Genomic DNA, 22402 nt, shown 5'->3' on the forward strand with positions numbered 1-22402 from the left:
GAGGCAACGAAATCTGGAGTCCTCCAATGAGTTTACCTCCACTGGGAGTGAATCAGAAAATAACAGCTCCCCTAGCAATACCCACCCTTTAGGTGTGGATACCAGGACAAGGGGTCCAGGAGGAGGCGCCAACGCGCATTCACGAGGAGAGGACAGCAATGCCAAAGGCAGAGGAAGAGTGGGCAGACCGCCCAAAAACAGGACACAGTAGTGGTCAATTTATCTGACTATGAGTTATCTTCCACGGAAATTAAAGTTCTGTCAAAAGGACTATCATTTGTCCCTACAGGCCATTGGAATTCCCTCCAGTGGCAGGTTGAAAAATCTAAACTCCATAGATCTTTGAAGCTTAAGGAACATTTTGCTAAACATCCTCCGTCAACTTCTAGAACATCTGAGATCCCGGTGAAGGTGCAAAAAATATAGCCAAAATCCACATTCGATCCATTGTCATCTAATGCATCAGTACGTACCTTTATGCATCTGTTGGATAAGCAGACAGATGAATGTTTGGAAAATAATCCTTCAGTTCGTAATAACTTGTCAAAGTTGGAAACACAAGCATTAAAACATCTAGCAGCACAATCACAACTTATATTTAGACCCGCTGATAAGGTTATCCAAAATCTTGAGCAATATAAACTGGAAATTGAACGTCAACTGGCAGACCAGGTAACCTACAAGAAGCTGACACAAGATCCTACAGCTATATATAAGAAAGAACTCATTACTATGCTTAATGATGGGGTGCGAGAGGGAGTTATCTCCAGTAAGATCCGAGAGGCACTAGTTCCTGCTTTTCCAGTTATGCCTGTGCTCTATACTATACCCAAGATCCACAAATCTTTGGTTAACCCCCCAGGCCGCCCTATAATTTCAGCCAGACAGTCTTTGTTTCAACCTACAGCACTTTTTCTGGACTCACTTTTTCAACCATGCATTCAGGTACATGATAGATTTTTGTTGGATACAACCTCACTACTCAAGAAACTACAACAACTGCCAAAACTGGATAAGGATGTATTGCTTTGCAGCATTGATGTGCAAAGCTTATAATAAGAATTTACTTACCGATAATTCTATTTCTCGTAGTCCGTAGTGGATGCTGGGGACTCCGTCAGGACCATGGGGATTAGCGGCTCCGCAGGAGACAGGGCACAAAAGTAAAAGCTTTAGGATCAGGTGGTGTGCACTGGCTCCTCCCCCTATGACCCTCCTCCAAGCCTCAGTTAGGATACTGTGCCCGGACGAGCGTACACAATAAGGAAGGATTTTGAATCCCGGGTAAGACTCATACCAGCCACACCAATCACACTGTACAACCTGTGATCTGAACCCAGTTAACAGCATGATAACAGCGGAGCATCTGAAAAGATGGCTCACAACAATAATAACCCGATTTTTGTAACAATAACTATGTACAAGTTTTGCAGACAATCCGCACTTGGGATGGGCGCCCAGCATCCACTACGGACTACGAGAAATAGAATTATCGGTAAGTAAATTCTTATTTTCTCTGACGTCCTAAGTGGATGCTGGGGACTCCGTCAGGACCATGGGGATTATACCAAAGCTCCCAAACGGGCGGGAGAGTGCGGATGACTCTGCAGCACCGAATGAGAGAACTCCAGGTCCTCCTCAGTCAGGGTGTGCCCCTGACCAAGTATCAGCTCGGCAAAGTTGTAAAGCCGAGACCCCTCGGGCAGCCGCCCAAGATGAGCCCACCTTCCTTGTGGAATGGGCATTTACATATTTTGGCTGTGGCAAGCCTGCCACAGAATGTGCAAGCTGAATTGTACTACACATCCAACTAGCAATCGTCTGCTTAGAAGCAAGAGCACCCAGTTTGTTGGGTGCATACAGGATAACAGCAAGTCAGTTTTCCTGACTCCAGCCGTCCTGGAAACTATATTTTCAGGGCCCTGACAACATCTAGCAACTTGGAGTCCTCCAAGTCCCTAGTAGCCGCAGGTACCACAATAAGCTGGTTCGGGTGAAACACTGACACCACCTTAGGGAGAAACTGGGGATGAGTCCGCAGCTCTGCCCTGTCCGAATGGACAATCAGATATGGGCTTTTTTGAGACAAACGCCGCCAATTCTGACACTCGCCTGGCCGAGGCCAGGGCCAACAGCATGGTCACTTTCCCTGTGAGATATTTCAAATCCACAGATTTGAGCGGTTTAAACCAATGTGATTTTAGGAATCCCAGAACTACGTTGAGATCCCACAGTGCCACTGGAGGCACAAAAGGGGGTTGTATATGCAGTACTCCCTTGACAAACTTCTGGACTTCAGGAACTGAAGCCAATTCTTTCTGGAAGAAAATCGACAGGGCCGAAATTTGAACCTTAATGGACCCCAATTTGAGGCCCATAGACACTCCTGTTTGCAGGAAATGCAGGAAACGACCGAGTTGAAATTTCTTCATGGGGCCTTCCTGGCCTCACACCACGCAACATATTTTCGCCACATGTGGTGATAATGTTGTGCGGTCACCTCCTTCCTGGCTTTGACCAGGGTAGGAATGACCTCTTCCGGAATGCCTTTTTCCCTTAGGATCCGGCGTTCAACCGCCATGCCGTCAAACGCAGCCGCGGTAAGTCTTGGAACAGACATGGTACTTGCTGAAGCAAGTCCCTTCTTAGCGGCAGAGGCCATGAGTCCTCTGTGAGCATCTCTTGAAGTTCCGGGTACCAAGTCCTTCTTGGCCAATCCGGAGCCACGAGTATAGTTCTTACTCCTCTACGTCTTATAATTCGCAATACCTTGGGTATGAGAAGCAGAGGAGGGAAGACATACACCGACTGGTACACCCACGGTGTTACCAGAACGTCCACAGCTATTGCCTGAGGGTCTTTTGACCTGGCGCAATACTTGTCCAGTTTTTTGTTCAGGCGGGACGCCATCATGTCCACCTTTGGTCTTTTCCAACGGTTCACAATCATGTGGAAGACTTCCCGATGAAGTCCCCACTCTCCCGGGTGGAGGTTGTGCCTGCTGAGGAAGTCTGCTTCCCAGTTGTCCACTCCCGGAATGAACACTGCTGACAGTGCTATCACATGATTTTCCGCCCAGCGAAAAATCCTTGCAGTTTCTGCCATTGCCCTCCTGCTTCTTGTGCCGCCCTGTCTGTTTACGTGGGCGACTGCCGTGATGTTGTCCCACTGGATCAATACCGGCTGACCTTGAAGCAGAGGTCTTGCTAAGCTTAGAGCATTGTAAATTGCCCTTAGCTCCAGTATATTTATGTGGAGAAAAATCTCCAGACTTGATCACACTCCCTGGAAATTTTTTCCCTGTGTGACTGCTCCCCAGCCTCTCAGGCTGGCCTCCGTGGTCACCAGCATCCAATCCTGAATGCCGAATCTGCGGCCCTCTAGAAGATGAGCACTCTGTAACCACCACAGGAGAGACACCCTTGTCCTTGGAGATAGGGTTATCCGCTGATGCATCTGAAAATGCGATCCGGACCATTTGTCCAGCAGATCCCACTGAAAAGTTCTTGCGTGGAATCTGCCGAATGGAATCGCTTCGTAATAAGCCACCATTTTTCCCAGGACTTTTGTGCAATGATGCACTGACACTTTTCCTGGTTTTAGGAGGTTCCTGACTAGCTCGGATAACTCCCTGGCTTTCTCCTCCGGGAGAAACACCTTTTTCTGGACTGTGTCCAGAACCATCCCTAGGAACAGCAGACGTGTCGTCGGAAACGACTGCGATTTTGGATATTTAGAATCCACCCGTGCTGTCGTAGAACTACTTGAGATAGTGCTACTCCGACTTCCAACTGTTCTCTGGACCTTGCCCTTATCAGGAGATCGTCCAAGTAAGGGATAATTAAGACGCCTTTTCTTTGAAGAAGAATCATCATTTCGGCCATTACTTTGGTAAAGACCCGGGGTGCCGTGGACAATCCAAACGGCAGCGTCTGAAACTGATAGTGACAGTTCCGTACCACGAACCTGAGGTACCCTTGGTGAGAAGGGCAATTTTGGACATGGAGGTAAGCATCCTTGATGTCCAGGGACACCATATAGTCCCCTTCTTCCTGGTTCGCTATCACTGCTCTGAGTGACTCCATCTTGATTTGAACCTTTGTATGTAAGTGTTCAAAGATTTCCCATTTAGAATAGGTCTCACCGAGCCGTCTGGCTTCAGTACCACAATATAGTGTGGAATAATACCCCTTTCCTTGTTGTAGGAGGGGTACTTTGATTATCACCTGCTGGGAATACAGCTTGTGAATTGTTTCCAATACTGCCTCCCTGTCGGAGGAAGACGTTGGTAAAGCAGACATCAGGAGCCTGCGAGGGGGAGATGTCTCGAATCTCCAGTCTGTACCCCTGGGATACTACTTGTAGGATCCAGGGGTCCACTTGCGAGTGAGCCCACTACGCGCTGAAACTCTTGAGACGACCCCCCACCGCACTTGAGTCCGCTTGTACGGCCCCAGCATCATGCTGAGGACTTGGCAGAAACTGTGGAGGGCTTCTGTTCCTGGGAATGGGCTGCCTGCTGCAGTCTTCTTCCCTTTCCTCTATCCCTGGGCAGATATGACTGGCCTTTTGCCCGCTTGCCCTTATGGGGACGAAAGGACTGAGGCTGAAAAGACGGTGTCTTTTTCTGCTGAGATGTGATTTGGGGTAAAAAAGGTGGATTTTCCAGCTGTTGCCGAGGCCACCAGGTCCGATGGACCGACCCCAAATAACTCCTCCCCTTTATACGGCAATACTTCCATGTGCCGTTTGGAATCTGCATCACCTGACCACTGTCGTGTCCATAAACATCTTCTGGCAGATATGGACATCGCACTTACTCTTGATGCCAGAGTGCAAATATCCCTCTGTGCATCTCGCATATATAGAAATGCATCCTTTAAATGCTCTATAGTCAATAAAATACTGTCCCTGTCAAGGGTATCAATATTTTCAGTCAGGGAATCCGACCAAGCCACCCCAGCGCTGCACATCCAGGCTGAGGCGATCGCTGGTCGCAGTATAACACCAGTATGTGTGTATATACCTTTTTAGGATATTTTCCAGCCTCTCAGCTGGCTCCTTGAGGGCGGCCCTATCTGGAGACGGTACCGCCACTTGTTTTGATAAGCGTGTGAGCGCCTTATCCACCCTAAAGGGTGTTTCCCAACGCGCCCTAACTTCTGGCGGGAAAGGGTATACCTCCAATAATTTTCTATCGGGGGAAACCCACGCATCATCACACACTTCATTTAATTTATCTGATTCAGGAAAAACTACAGGTAGTTTTTTCACACCCCACATAATACCCTTCTTGTGGTACTTGTAGTATCAGAAATATGTAACACCTCCTTCATTGCCCTTAACATGTAACGTGTGGCCCTAAAGGAAAATACGTTTGTTTCTTCACCGTCGACACTGGAGTCAGTGTCCGTGTCTGTGTCGACCGACTGAGGTAAATGAGCGTTTTACAGCCCCTGACGGTATTTGAGACGCCTGGACAGGTACTAATTTGTTTGCCGGCCGTCTCATGTCGTCAACCGACCTTGCAGCGTGTTGACATTATCACGTAATTCCTTAAATAAGCCATCCATTCCGGTGTCGACTCCCTAGAGAGTGACATCACCATTTCAGGCAATTGCTCCGCCTCCTCACCAACATCGTCCTCATACATGTCGACACACACGTACCGACACACAGCACACACACAGGGAATGCTCTGATAGAGGACAGGACCCCACTAGCCCTTTGGGGAGACAGAGGGAGAGTTTGCCAGCACACACCAAAAACGCTATAATTATACAGGGACAACCTTTATATAAGTGTTTTTCCCTTATAGCATTTTAATATATATATATATATATATATATATATATATATATATATATATATATATATATACACATATCGCCAAATAAGTGCCCCCCCTCTCTGTTTTAACCCTGTTTCTGTAGTGCAGTGCAGGGGAGAGCCTGGGAGCCTTCCCACCAGCATTTCTGTGAGGGAAAATGGCGCTGTGTGCCGAGGAGAATAGGCCCCGCCCCCTTTTCGGCGGGCTTCTTCTCCCGTTTTTCTGAGACCTGGCAGGGGTTAAATACATCCATATAGCCCCCAGGGGCTATATGTGATGTATTTTTAGCCAGAATAAGGTACTATCATTGCTGCCCAGGGCGCCCCCCCCCAGCGCCCTGCACCTTCAGTGACCGCTGCTATGAAGTGTGCTGACAACAATGGCGCACAGCTGCAGTGCTGTGCGCTACCTTATGAAGACTGAAGAGTCTTCTGCCGCCGTTTCTGGACCTTCACTTTTCGGCATCTGCAAGGGGGGTCGGCGGCGCGGCTCCAGGACGAACCCCAGGGTGAGACCTGTGTTCCGACTCCCTCTGGAGCTAATGGTGTCCAGTAGCCTAAGAAGCCAATCCATCCTGCACGCAGGTGAGTTCACTTCTCTCCCCTAAGTCCCTCGTAGCAGTGAGCCTGTTGCCAGCAGGACTCACTGAAAATAAAAAACCTAAAAAACTTTTACTCTAAGCAGCTCTTTAGGAGAGCCACCTAGATTGCACCCTTCTCGGCCGGGCACAAAAATCTAACTGAGGCTTGGAGGAGGGTCATAGGGGGAGGAGCCAGTGCACACCACCTGATCCTAAAGCTTTACTTTTGTGCCCTGTCTCCTGCGGAGCCGCTAATCCCCATGGTCCTGACGGAGTCCCCAGCATCCACTTAGGACGTCAGAGAAATACAATTATTCCACATCAAATGGGTCTATACTCTTTGGAACGGTACCTACAAGGACATGCTGAGTACAAGGGTCCGAATGTTCAATTCTGTGTGCAGCTTCTCAACATGATTTTGACAAAAAAAATCTTTTTGTACGATGGTAGCATTTATCTTCAATGCACGGGGTGTGCTATGGGGTCCTCAGTGGCCCCGGCATACTCCAACATTTTTATGTTTGAAGTAGAACAAAAATTTTTTTATGACAATCCTGATATAGCAACAATAAAATACAATTTTATTTGCTATATCGACGATCTGCTCCTATTTTGGAAAGGATCTCGACAGGAGTTGACGGGTATGATTGACCATCATAACAGACAAACCCACTCGGTGAAATTGACATACACCATAGAGGATACTTGTATCAACTATCTTGATGTCAAAATCACCTTGGAGGCAGGATATATTCAAACATCTATATTTTCAAAGCCAACTGATCGGAACAATCTTTTACATTACACTAGTTTTCATCCGATACCTCTCAAACAGGGCCTGACATACTCATAATTTGTACGTGTTAGACGTACTACGTCTGACCCTATCCTGGCTGAGATCCAAATGAATCAGATGTCAAGATTTATTGAGAGGCTACCACATTGATGTATTAGAACAAGCAAAGAGTAGGGCTCTTAATTTGGATAGAGCAGGCTTATTTGAGAAACAGTCCAGAACAGCCCAAGCTGGCCCTATTATTCTCTGGGTTGGCCATTATAATGCCGCTAGCAAGGGAATTAATCAGATATCGAAAAATCTCTGGCATATTGTCCAAAGTGATCCAGAATTAAAACTTGCCGACACAAAATTGATGTCGTGTTATACACGTGGCAGGAACCTTAGAGACATCCTGGTTCATACCGATATAACGACCCGTACCTCTAGATTTGAAGGAAGACAGGGCCCCAAGAAAGGCCGCTTTAGGTGCACTTGCACCACGTGCCAGTTCCTGATTGCTGGGGACACATTTCAGCACCCACACTCTGGCCGTACATTTTACATTAAACATCGATTTACCTGTTCATCAAAATTTGTGGTATACCAACTTATATGCCCCTGTGGGCTGTCGTACGTCGGTAAGACCGAACGTATGTTCAAGGAACGTATGGCAGCCCACAGGTCAGCAATTAAAGCCGCGATCAGTAAGGGGGGATAGCGAACAGCCGGTGGCTAGACATTTTAGCCAGGCTCGTCACCCCCTGGTATCATTACGTTACCGAATGATCGATCAGGTCCAACCCCTGCCAAGAGGTGGGGATCGTGGCAGACGATTATTACAACTTGAATCACAGTGGATTCATAGATTGGATACAGTACATCCAAGAGGCTTGAATGATCATATTGGCCTTGGCTGTTTCTTTTAATGTTTTAGCAACTACCTAGATCTCTTTAGAAATAATGTGGCAATTTGTGTTTATTCCCGATATAGAGAAAGTGTCTGCTAGCAGTCATTAGGTTGAGTATAATATGTGGATATTTTCTTTACAAATGTTCATCAATGTGTTACGCTTTTTGTATTTAAATGGTATTAAGCTTTTTTTCTCATGTCTAACATAGGGTGAATTGTTATTGCTACATTAGGCTAAATATTGGGCGTGTTGCTATAATGATAGAGGATTGTGCAACTATGTTTCAACAGTGTGTATCCCGTTGCCTTGGTGATGACGGAGCCGTTATGTGCGTCATCGCCTGAGCGCTGGCTGGAGCGGGCGGGTGACCCGCCTTCCGGAAGACGCCAGTCACCGGGTGATTTGTGGCTGTTATAAGGTACGTTTATTCACTTGTCTGTATGCTGACCTGACGAAAGTGCTATATTAAAAGCACTGAAACGTTGTCATTCCCTATGTCGGTTTGAATTTGATTTATTGAGACGCTTGGAGTGCCGTACCATCCACTTGCTGTTGCTATAATATTATATATATATATATATATATATATATATATATATATATATATATATATATATATATATATATATATATATATATCTATATCTATCTATCTATCTAATGTCAGTTAGTCTTTATGTCAATTAACCAAGATAATACTACTGATATAGACAAGTAGGGCAAGCTTCTACACAGAGCGTATCCCTTGTCGATAGAGATCAATAAATAAAGATTTAAAAAAATAATATATCTCTGTGGAGCGCACTTATTTTGTAGACTTATATAGTTCGATTGAGTTTAACTGGTGATTCATAAAGAGAGGATGACCTTACACATGTAAACACCCATATTTAAAACACGTCTTTTTATTATAAGAACAATATAGTTTAGATTCACATTCACATTAAATTGAATTAATGATGAACATTTCATTTACAATGAACATACAACTGAATGTTTCAGCATTATTTGTAGAAGATATAAAATGACATAAAAGAGCTTTCATCCAACGCGTTTCATCATATAGTGACTTCTTCAGGGGTGTTTTCTAGATAACAGTTCTCTGCTATTTTGCAAAAGCTATATCATTCATAAGAGATAAGGGCTTTTAATTGAGCCAAGTATTATGCTGTAAATTGTTTATTGATATAGAAAACTTGAGGAATAAGATTCCCAAATTATGATGATATTTAGTGGGGTTCCTTATTATAGGTCACCTAGTAAGTTGTACTCTTCTCCCAAATGTATAAATATTATTTATTTGTCTTGCTTCGTTAGATTAAAATTCCCGCAAATAAAGCTGTAAATCACAAAAGGATCCTCCTATGGACTGGATATAAATAATTCCCTTTTGTTTTCCCACAGTAGTCTTTTAGGTCTGCACCCATAGGGATCCAACTTTGCAAAAAAGTGTTTGAACCTGACCAAGTAGCCGCTCGGCACAGCTGTAATGCCGAGACCCCTCGGGCAGCCGCCCAAGAAGAGCCCACCTTCCTAGTGGAATGGGCCTTAACTGATTTTGGCAGCGGCAATCCAGCCGCAGAATGAGCCTGCTGAATCGTATGACAGATCCAGCGAGCAATAGTTTGCTTTGAAGCAGTAGCACCAAGCTTGTTGAAAGCATACAGGATAAACAAAGTCTGTTTTCTTGACCCTAGCCGTTCTGGCTACATAAACCTTCAAAGCCCTGACCACATTAAGTAACTCGGAATCCTCCAAGTCAGTAGTAGCCACAGGCACCACAATAGGTTGGTTTATATGAAAGGATGAAACCACTTTTGGCAGGAATTGTGGACGGGTCCGCAATTCTGCTCTATCCGCATGGAAAACCAGATAGAGACTTTTATGTGACAAAGCCGCTAATTCTGACACACACCTAGCCGAAGCCAATGCTAGTAGCATGACCACCTTCCACGTGAGATATTTCAATTCCACCGTTTTGAGTGGTTCAAACCAGTGGGATTTCAGGAAACTCAACACCACGTTAAGATCCCAAGGTGCCACCGGGGGCACAAAAGGAGGCTGAATACGCAGCACTCCCTTCACAAACGTCTGAACTTCAGGTAGAGAAGCCAGCTCTTTTTGAAAGAAAATGGATAGGGCTGAAATCTGGACCTTAATGGAACCCAATTTCAGGCCCAAAGTCACTCCTGACTGTAGGAAGTGAAGGAAACGGCCTAGCTGGAATTCCTCCGTAGGGGGCATTCCTGGCCTCACACCAAACATATTTTCGCCATATACGGTGATAATGTTGAGCTGTCACGTCCTTCCTAGCCTTTATCAGCGTAGGAATGACCTCATCTGGAATGCCTTTTTCCGCTAGGATCCGGCGTTCAACCGCCATGCCATCAAACGCAGCCGCGGTAAGTCTTGGAACAGACAGGGACCTTGTTGCAACAAGTCCTGTCTTAGAGGAAGAGGCCACGGGTCCTCTGTGAGCATTTCTTGCAGATCTGGATACCAAGTCCTTCTTGGCCAATCCGGAACAATGAGTATTGTTCTCACTCCTCTTTTTCTTATGATTCTCAACACCTTGGGTATGAGAGGAAGAGGAGGAAATACATAGACCGATTGGAACACCCACGGTGTCACCAGGGCGTCTACAGCCATCGCCTGAGGGTCTCTTGACCTGGCGCAATACCTCTGTAGTTTCTTGTTGAGGCGGGATGCCATCATGTCCACCTGAGGCAGTTCCCACCGACTTGCAAGCTGTGCGAAGACTTCTTGATAAAGTCCCCACTCCCCCGGGTGGAGGTCGTGCCTGCTGAGGAAGTCTGCTTCCCAGTTGTCTACCCCCGGGATGAACACGGCTGACAGTGCACTTACATGATTCTCCGCCCAGCGAAGAATTCTGGTGGCTTCCGCCATCGCCACCCTGCTCTTTGTGCCGCCCTGTCGGTTTACATGAGCCACAGCGGTGATGTTGTCTGACTGAATCAGAACTGGTTGACCGCGTGGCAGGGCCTCTGCTTGACGTAGGGCGTTGTAAATGGCCCTTAGTTCCAGGATGTTGATGTGAAGGCAAGTCTCCTGACTTGACCACAGACCTTGGAAATTTCTTCCCTGTGTGACTGCTCCCCACCCTCCCAGTCCTGAATGCAGAATCTGCGGCCCTTGAGAAGGTGAGCACTCTGCAGCCACCACAGGAGAGACACCCTGGCCCTGGGGGATAGGGCGATTAACCGATGCATCTGAAGATGTGATCCGGACCATTTGTCCAGTAAGTCCCATTGAAAGGTCCTCGCATGGAACCTGCCGAAGGGAATGGCCTCGTACGATGCCACCATCTTTCCCAGGACTCGAGTGCAGTGATGCACTGACACCTGTTTTGGTTTTAATAGGTCCCTGACCAGTGTCATGAGTTCCTGAACCTTCTCTATCGGGAGATAAACCCTTTTCTGGCCTGTGTCCAGAATCATGCCCAGGAAGGGCAGACGAGTCGTAGGAACCAACTGCGACTTTGGAATATTCAGAATCCAGCCGTGTTGCGCTGATCAGCAACTGCTCTTTTGATCTCGCTTTTATGAGGAGATCGTCCAAGTATGGGATAATTGTGACCCCTTGCTTCCGCAGGAGTACCATAATTTCAGCCATTACCTTGGTAAATATTCTCGGAGCCGTGGAGAGACCAAACGGCAACGTCTGAAATTGGTAATGACAATCCTGTACCACAAACCTGAGGTACGCCTGATAAATGGGGACATGAAGGTATGCATCCTTTATGTCCAGCGACACCATCCCCCCCTTCCAGGCTTGCAATGACCGCTCTCAGCGATTCCATCTTGAGCCGGAACCTTTTTAGGTACACGTTCAGGGATTTTAAATTCAATATGGGTCTGACCGAACCGTCCGGTTTCGGTACCACAAACATGGTCGAATAATAACCCTTTCCTTGTTGAAGGAGGGGAACCTTGACCACCACCTGTTGAAGATACAATTTTTGAATTGCAGTTAACACTATTTCCCTCTCCAAGGGGGAAGCTGGCAGGGCCGACTTGAGGTATCGGTGAGGGGGCATCTCTTCGAATTCCAGCTTGTATCCCTGAGACGCAACATCTATTGCCCAGGGATCCAACTGTGAGTGAACCCACTTGTGGCTGAAATTTCGGAGACGCGCCCCCACCGGGCCTAGCTCCGCCTGTGGAGCCCCAGCGTCATGCGGTGGATTTAGTGGAAGCCGGGAGGACTTCTGTTCCTGGGAACTAGCTGTGTTGTGCAGCTTCTTTCCTCTGCCCCTGCCAAGAAAGGACGCACTTCGGACTTTGTTTTTCTGTGATCGAAAGAACTGCATTTGGTAATACGGTGCTTTCTTAGGTTGTGAGGAAACATATGGCAAAAAATATGACTTCCCAGCCGTAGCTGTGTAGACCAGGTCCGAGAGACCCTCCCCAAACAATTCCTCACCCTTGTAAGGTAAAACCTCCATGTGCCTTTTAGAGTCGGCATCACCTGTCCATTGCCGAGTCCACAGGACCCTTCTGGCAGAAATCGACATAGCATTTATTCTAGAACCTAGTAGGCTAATGTCTCTCTGAGCATCTCTCATATAAAGGACAGCGTCTTTAATATGCCCCAGGGTCATTAATATAGTATCCTTGTCTAAGGTATCAAGTTCCTCAGATAAGGTATCCGTCCAAGCTGCTACAGCACTACACACCCAAGCAGACGAGATTGCCGGCCTCAGTAAGGTACCTGAATGTGTATAAATGGACTTCAGGGTAACCTCCTGTTTGCAATCCGCAGCATCTTTGAGGGTAGCCGTATCCTGTGACGGCAGGGCTACCTTCTTGGATAAGAGTGTCAAAGCTTTGTCCACCCTAGGGGAGGATTCCCAGCATAACCTGTCCGCTGGCGGGAAAGGATACGCCATAAGAATCTTTTTGGAAATCTGCAGTTTTTTATCTGGAGATTCCCAAGCCTTTTCACATTACTCATTGAGCTCGTGTGAGGGAGGAAAAATTACCTGCGGCTTCTTTTCCCCATACATATGAACCCTCCTGTCAGGGACTGGGGTTTCCTCTGTGATGTGCAACACATCCTTAATAGCTATAATCATATAACGGATGGATTTAGCCAATTTTGGCTGTAACTTTGCATCATCGTAATCGACACTGGAGTCAGAATCTATGTCGGTATCCTTGTCAATAATTTGGGATAGTGGGCGCTTCTGAGACCCTGTCGGCCTCTGCGACATAGGATCAGGCGCCGTCGGCGGAGACACCACATTCATTTGCTCCCGCTCTGCTTCCACATAGCCTTCCTCATCAGACATGTCGACACAAGCGTACCGACACACCACACACACAGGGAATGCCCTTTTTGAAGACAGTTCCCCCACAAGGCCCTTTGGTGAGACAGATAGAGAGTATGCCAGCACACACCCCAGCGCTATATAACCCAGGAATAACACAGTAACTTAATGTTAACCCAGTAGCTGCTGTATTTGTGTTTTTAGCGCCTAATTATGAGCCCCCCCTCTCTTTTTACCCTTTTTCTACCGTGATCTGCAGGGGAGAGCCTGGGGAGCTTCTTCTCAGCTGAGCTGTGGAGAAAAAATGGCGCTGGTGAGTGCTGAGGGAGAAGCCCCGCCCCCTCGACTGCGTGCTTCTGTCCCGTTAAAATACATATCTTTATGGCAGGGGCTCATACATATATACAGTGCCCAACTGTATATATGCTTACTTTTGCCAACAGAGGTCCATTTGCTGCCCAGGGCGCCCCCCGTCCCCCTCCCGCGCCCTGCACCCTTACAGTGACCGGAGTATGTGAGGTGTGTATGGAGCAATGGCGCACAGCTGCAGTGCTGTGCGTTACCTCATGTGAAGAACGGAGTCTTCTGCCGCCGATTTCGAAGTCTTCTTTGCTTCTCATACTCACCCGGCTTCTGTCTTCCGGCTCTGCGAGGGGGACGGCGGCGCGGCTCTGGGATCGGACGACGAGGGTGAGATCCTGTGTACGATCCCTCTGGAGCTAATGGTGTCCAGTAGCCTAAGAAGCAGGACCTATCTTCAGAGAGTAGGGCTGCTTCTCTCCCCTCTGTCCCACGATGCAGGAAGTCTGTTGCCAGCAGAGCTCCCTGAAAATAAAAAACCTTACAAAATACTTTCTTACAGCAAGCTCAGGAGAGCTCACTGAACAGCACCCAGCTCGCCCGGGCACAGATTCAAACTGAGGTCTGGAGGAGGGACATAGAGGGAGGAGCCAGAGCACACCAGAGTCTAAATTCTTTCTTAAAGTGCCCATGTCTCCTGCGGAGCCCGTCTATTCCCCATGGTCCTTACGGAGTCCCCAGCATCCACTAGGACGTTAGAGAAATTATATATATATATATATATATATATATATATATATATATATATATATATATATATATATATATATATATATATATATATCTATCTATCTATCTATCTATCTATCTATCTATCTATCTATCAGGTATGGACCGGCACTCCTCCTGATGGCCACTCGTGACCCTGGTGCCTCCTGATAACAATTGTGTAGAATCCCAATAAAGATGACAGCGGCACTCAGGGTTTTGTAAACATGCAAAAATTGTATTCAAACGTGAATAGACAGGCCGACGTTTCGGGGCTAACCCGCCCCTTTGTCAAGGTGTATAACCCTGTATATTATATATATATATATATATATATATATATGTATATTATATATATATATATATATATATATATATATATATATATACACACACACACACACACACACACACACACACACACACACATACATATGCCACAGGAGAGGTTTATATTGCTGCCCAGGGCGCGGCGCGCGCCCCCCCCCCCCCCTGTGCCCTGCACCCTTACAGTGACCGAGGTGTGTGAGGTGAATGGGAGCAATGGCGCACAGCTGCAGTGCTGTGCGTTACCTCTATGAAGATCCAAGTGTCTTCTGCCGCCTCTGATGTCTTTTCCTCAATACTCACCCGGCTTCAATCTTCCGGCTCTGCGAGGAGGACGGCGGCGCGGCTCTGGGACGGACGGCTAGGGTGAGACCTGCGTACCGATCCCTCTGGAACTAATGGTGTCCAGTAGCCTAAGAAACAGAGCCCTGAAACTCAGAAGTGGGTCTGTTTCTCTCTCCTCAGTCCCTCGATGCAGGGAGTCTGTTGCCAGCAGGCTCCCTGAACATAAAAAAACCTAACTAAAATGCTTTCTTTACAGGAAACTCAGTAGAGCTCCCGAAATGCACCCAGTCTCCACTGGGCACAGTATCAAACTGAGGTCTGGAGGAGGGGCATAGAGGGAGGAGCCAGTGCACACCCAGAGTCAATCCTTGGTTGGGAAATTAGGGACACTACAGTATGTGACAACAGGTTCTGCTAAAGCACAGTTCTGCAAACTCGGTCCTCATTACCCCACGCAGTGCATGTTATGCAGGTAACCCAGCAGGTGCACAGGTGTATTAATTACTCACAGACATTTTAAAAGGTCCGCAGGTGGAGTTAATTATTTCACTTGTGATTCTGTGAGGAGACCTGCAAAAATAAGAATTTACTTACCGATAATTCTATTTCTCGTAGTCCGTAGTGGATGCTGGGGACTCCGTAAGGACCATGGGGAATAGCGGCTCCGCAGGAGACTGGGCACAAAAGTAAAGCTTTAGAACTACCTGGTGTGCACTGGCTCCTCCCCCCTATGACCCTCCTCCAAGCCTCAGTTAGGATACTGTGCCCGGACGAGCGTACACAATAAGGAAGGATTTTGAATCCCGGGTAAGACTCATACCAGCCACACCAATCACACCGTATAACTCGTGATCTAAACCCAGTTAACAGCATGATAACAGAGGAGCCTCTAGAAAAGATGGCACACTACAGCAATAACCCGATTTTTTGGTAACAATAACTATGTACCAGTATTGCAGACAATCCGCACTTGGGATGGGCGCCCAGCATCCACTACGGACTACGAGAAATAGAATTATCGGTAAGTAAATTCTTATTTTCTCTAACGTCCTAAGTGGATGCTGGGGACTCCGTAAGGACCATGGGGATTATACCAAAGCTCCCAAACGGGCGGGAGAGTGCGGATGACTCTGCAGCACCAAATGAGAGAACTCCAGGTCCTCCTCAGCCAGGGTATCAATTTTGTAGAATTTTACAAACGTATTTGCTCCTGACCAAGTAGCTGCTCGGCAAAGTTGTAAAGCCGAGACCCCTCGGGCAGCCGCCCAAGATGAGCCCACCTTCCTTGTGGAGTGGGCATTTACAGATTTTTGGCTGTGGCAGGCCTGCCACAGAATGTGCAAGCTGAATTGTACTACAAATCCAACGACCAATAGTCTGCTTAGAAGCAGGAGCACCCAGCTTGTTGGGTGCATACAGGATAAACAGCGAGTCAGATTTTCTGACTCCAGCCGTCCTGGAAACATATTTTCAGGGCCCTGACAACGTCTAGCAACTTGGAGTCCTCCAAGTCCCTAGTAGCCGCAGGCACCACAATAGGTTGGTTCAGGTGAAACGCTGAAACCACCTTAGGGAGAAACTGAGGACGAGTCCTCAATTCCGCCCTGTCCGAATGGAAAATCAGATAAGGGCTTTTACAGGATAAAGCCGCCAATTCTGACACGCGCCTGGCCCAGGCCAGGGCCAACAGCATGACCACTTTCCATGTGAGATATTTTAACTCCACAGATTTAAGTGGTTCAAACCAATGTGACTTTTGGAACCTAAAAACTACATTGAGATCCCAAAGTGCCACTGGAGGCACAAAAGGAGGCTGTATATGCAGTACCCCTTTTACAAACGTCTGAACTTCAGGGACTGAAGCTAGTTCTTTTTGGAAGAAAATTGACAGGGCCGAAATTTGAACCTTAATGGACCCCAATTTCAGGCCCATAGACACTCCTGTTTGCAGGAAATGTAGGAATCGACCCAGTTGAATTTCCTCCGTTGGGCCTTACTGGCCTCGCACCACGCAACATATTTTCGCCAAATGCGGTGATAATGTTTTGCGGTTACATCCTTCCTGGCTTTGATCAGGATAGGGATGACTTCATCCGGAATGCCCTTTTTCCTTCAGGATCCGGCGTTCAACCGCCATGCCGTCAAACGCAGCCGCGGTAAGTCTTGGAACAGACAGGGTCCTTGCTGGAGCAGGTCCCTTCTTAGAGGTAGAGGCCACGGATCCTCCGTGAGCATCTCTTGAAGTTCCGGTTACCAAGTCCTTCTTGGCCAATCCGGAGCCACGAATATAGTGCTTACTCCTCTCCATCTTATCAATCTCAGTACCTTGGGTATGAGAGGCAGAGGAGGGAACACATACCCTGACTGGTACACCCACGGTGTTACCAGAGCGTCTACAGCTATTGCTTGAGGGTCCCTTGACCTGGCGCAATACCTGTCGAGTTTTTCCCAACGGTTTATAATCATGTGGAAGACTTCTGGGTGAAGTCTCCACTCTCCCGGGTGGAGGTCGTGTCTGCTGAGGAAGTCTGCTTCCCAGTTGTCCACTCCCGGAATGAATACTGCTGACAGTGCTATCACATGATTTTCCGCCCAGCGAAGAATCCTTGCAGCTTCTGCCATTGCCCTCCTGCTTCTTGTGCCACCCTGTCTGTTTACGTGGGTGACTGCCGTGATGTTGTCCGACTGGATCAACACCGGCTGACCTTGAAGCAGAGGTCTTGCTAAGCTTAGAGCATTGTAAATGGCCCTTAGCTTCAGGATATTTATGTGAAGTGATGTCTCCAGGCTTGACCATAAGCCCTGGAAATTCCTTCCCTGTGTGACTGCTCCCCAGCCTCGCAGGCTGGCATCCGTGGTCACCAGGACCCAGTCCTGAATGCCGAATCTGCGGCCCTCTAGAAGATGAGCACTCTGCAACCAACACAGGAGGGACACCCTTGTTCTTGGTGACAGGGTTATCCGCTGATGCATCTGAAGATGCGACCCGGACCATTTGTCCAGCAGGTCCCACTGGAAAGTTCTTGCGTGGAATCTGCCGAATGGGATTGCTTCGTAGGAAGCCATCATTTTACCCAGAACCCTTGTGCATTGATGCACTGAGAGTTGGCTCGGTTTTAGGAGGTTCCTGACTAGCTCGGATAACTCCCTGGCTTTCTCCTCCGGGAGAAACACCTTTTTCTGGACTGTGTCCAGGATCATCCCTAGGAACAGAAGACGAGTCGTCGGAACCAGCTGCGATTTTGGAATATTGAGAATCCAATCGTGCTGCCGCAACACTACCTGAGATAGTGCTACACTGACCTCCAACTGTTCCCTGGATCTTACCCTTATCAGGGAATCGTCCAAGTAAGGGATAACTAAAATTCCCTTCCTTTGAAGGAATATCATCATTTCGGCCATTACCTTGGTAAAGACCCGGGGTGCCGTGGACCATCCATACGGCAGCGTCTGAACTGATAGTGACAGTTCTGTACCATAAACCTGAGGTACCCTTGGTGAGAAGGGTAAATTGGGACATGAAGGTAAGCATCCTTGATGTCCCGAGACATCATGTAGTCCCCTTCTTCCAGGTTCGCAATCACTGCTCTGAGTGACTCAATCTTGAATTTGAACCTCTGTATGTAAGTGTTCAAAGATTTTAGATTTAGAATCGGTCTCACCGAGCCGTCCGGCTTCGGTACCACAACAGTGTGGAATAATACCCCGTTCCCTGTTGCAGGAGGGGTACCTTGATTATCACCTGCTGGGAATACAGCTTGTGAATGGCTTCCAAAACTGTCTCCCTGTCAGAAGGAGACATCGGTAAAGCCGACTTTAGGAAACGGCGAGGGGGAGACGTCTCGAATTCCAATTTGTACCCCTGAGATATCACCTGAAGGATCCAGGGGTCTACTTGCGAGTGAGCCCACTGCGCGCTGAAATTCATTGAGACGGGCCCCCCACCGTGCCTGATTCTGCTTGTAAAGCCCCAGCGTCATACTGAGGGCTTGGCAGAGGCGGGAGAGGGTTTCTGTTCCTGGGAACTGGCTGATTTCTGCAGCCTTTTTCCTCTCCCTCTGTCACGGGGCAGAAATGAGGAACCTTTTGCCCGCTTGTCCACGAAAAGACTGCGCCTGATAATACGGCGTCTTCTCATGTTGAGAGGCGACCTGGGGTACAAACGTGGATTTCCCAGCTGTTGCCGTGGCCACCAGGTCTGAAAGACCGACCCCAAATAACTCCTCCCCTTAATAAGGCAATACTTCCAAATGCCGTTTGGAATCCGCATCACCTGACCACTGTCGTGTCCATAAACCTCTACTGGTAGAAATGGACAACGCACTTAGACTTGATGCCAGTCGGCAAATATTCCGCTGTGCATCACGCATATATAGAAATGCATCTTTCAAATGCTCTATAGGCAATAATATACTGTCCCTATCTAGGGTATCAATATTTTCAGTCAGGGAATCCGACCACGCTAACCCAGCACTGCACATCCAGGCTGAGGCGATTGCTGGTCGCAGTATAACACCAGTATGTGTGTAAATACATTTTAGGATACCCTCCTGCTTTCTATCAGCAGGATCCTTAAGGGCGGCCATCTCAGGAGAGGGTAGAGCCCTTGTTCTTACAAGCGTGTGAGCGCTTTATCCACCCTAGGGGGTGTTTCCCAACGCACCCTAACCTCTGGCGGGAAAGGATATAATGCCAATAACATTTTAGAAATTATCAGTTGTTATCGGGGGAAACCCACGCTTCACCACACACCTCATTTAATTTCTCAGATTCAGGAAAACTACAGGTAGTTTCTCCTCACCGAACATAATACCCCTTTTTGGTGGTACTCGTATTATCAGAAATGTGTAAAACATTTTTCATTGCCTCAATCATGTAACGTGTGGCCCTACTGGAAGTCACATTTGTCTCTTCACCGTCGACACTGGAGTCAGTATCCGTGTCGGCGTCTATATCTGCCATCTGAGGTAACGGGCGCTTTAGAGCCCCTGACGGCCTATGAGACGTCTGGACAGGCACAAGCTGAGTAGCCGGCTGTCTCATGTCAACCACTGTCTTTTATACAGAGCTGACACTGTCACGTAATTCCTTCCAACAGTTCATCCACTCAGGTGTCGACCCCCTAGGGGGTGACATCACTATTACAGGCAATCTGCTCCGTCTCCACATCATTTTTCTCCTCATACATGTCGACACAAACGTACCGACACACAGCACACACACAGGGAATGCTCTGATAGAGGACAGGACCCCACTAGCCCTTTGGGGAGACAGAGGGAGAGTTTGCCAGCACACACCAGAGCGCTATAGCTATATATATATATATTATATATATATATATATATATATATATATATATATATATATATATATATATATATATATATATATATATATACATATACATACACACACAGGGATAACCTTATATAAGTGTTTTTCCCCTTATAGCTGCTGTATTGTTAATACTGCGCCTAATTAGTGCCACCCCTCTCTTTTTTAACCCTTTCTGTAGTGTAGTGACTGCAGGGGAGAGCCAGGGGAGCTTCCCTCCAACTGAGCTGTGAGGGAAAATGGCGCCAGTGTGCTGAGGAGATAGGCTCCGCCCCTTTTTCGCGGACTTTTCTCCTGCTTTTTTATGGATTCTGGCAGGGGTTAAAATTCATCCATATAGCCCTGGGGGCTATATGTGATGTATTTTCGCCAGCCAAGGTGTTTTTATTGCTGCTCAGGGCGCCCCCCCCTAGCGCCCTGCACCCTCAGTGACCGAAGTGTGAAGTGTGCTGAGGAGCAATGGCGCACAGCTGCAGTGCTGTGCGCTACCTTGGTGAAGACAGGACGTCTTCTGCCGCCGATTTTCCGGACCTCTTCTGTCTTCTGGCTCTGTAAGGGGGCCGGCGGCGCGGCTCTGGGACCCATCCATGGCTGGGCCTGTGATCGTCCCTCTGGAGCTAATGTCCAGTAGCCTAAGAAGCCCAATCCACTCTGCACGCAGGTGAGTTCGCTTCTTCTCCCCTTAGTCCCTCGATGCAGTGAGCCTGTTGCCAGCAGGTCTCACTGAAAATAAAAAACCTAAAACTAAACTTTTCACTAAGCAGCTCAGGAGAGCCACCTAGTGTGCACCCTTCTCGTTCGGGCACAAAAATCTAACTGAGGCTTGGAGGAGGGTCATAGGGGGAGGAGCCAGTGCACACCAGATAGTTCTAAAGCTTTACTTTTGTGCCCAGTCTCCTGCGGAGCCGCTATTCCCCATGGTCCTTACGGAGTCCCCAGCATCCACTTAGGACGTTAGAGAAACATGCACTGTGTGGGGTAATGAGGACAGAGTTTGCAAACCTATGTGCTAAAGGTTCACATATAATGCAAGAATATAGGACAGTGCCAGCATTGCAAAGAAATGGCTGTTTTTAGGTGGATTTATTTCTACCTTTAAAACGGCTAAGCAAGGAAATTAAAATAGAGAAACTCCGGTGTGTTTACAGGCAGCTTAGGGTCAAAAGCAGTAAGTGCTTAATGACTCATCTAATAATTTTTTTAAATACAGGTTGAGTCTCCCTTATCCAAAATGCTTGGGACCAGAGGTATTTTGGATATGGGATTTTTCCATATTTTGGAATAATTGCATACCATAATGAGATATGGTGAAGGGACCTAAATCTAAGCACAGAATACATTTATGTTACATATACTCCTTATACACACAGCCTGAAGGTAATTTTAGCCAATATTTTTTATAACTTTGTGCATTAAACAAAGTGTGTCTACATTTACACAATTCATTTATGTTTCATATACACCTTATACACACAGCCTGAAGGTCATTTAATACAATATTTTTAATAACTTTGTGTATTAAACAAAGTTTGTGTACATTGAGCCATCAAAAAACAAAGGTTTCACTATCTCACTCAAAAAAGTCCGTATTTCGGAATATTCCGTATTTCGGAATATTTGGATATGGGATACTCAACCTGTATATCTTTTGCCCAACGGCTAAGTAATACAACTATTTGCTTTACAGAACAGTAATATTTTTAATCCAAGAAATGGAATGTGGTCCACATTTAGGCAACACATAATTATGCAGTAGAAATTATATTTGGGACCAAGAAAAAATTTTTATTGACTTTTGGTACCTAAATAAGCCTTCATGAAGGGCAAATAATGATAAGTGGTTATAATTGTTATATCTAAAAGGCCCCACGCTGCAATAACCCTATCACTTGTACCTGCTATATAATTCCTCATCAGGATACCCAGATAATAACATCCAATAGCTGACGCTTCATACTTTTGACTTATTTATCATTATTATACTATTGAGGAACCTGTA

At 47.0% G+C, this 22402-nt stretch overlaps 1 protein-coding gene across 1 annotated transcript in view; it reads right to left on the reverse strand.

The window, feature by feature from the left end:
- TSPAN31 (tetraspanin 31) overlaps nucleotides 1–22402 on the reverse strand; it is an 85953-nt gene that overhangs the window by 17697 nt on the left and 45854 nt on the right. The gene's annotated exons all lie outside the window — the stretch shown is intronic.

Source organism: Pseudophryne corroboree, chromosome 2 (assembly GCF_028390025.1).
Source record: "Pseudophryne corroboree isolate aPseCor3 chromosome 2, aPseCor3.hap2, whole genome shotgun sequence".
Classification (NCBI taxonomy): Eukaryota; Metazoa; Chordata; class Amphibia; order Anura; family Myobatrachidae; genus Pseudophryne; species Pseudophryne corroboree.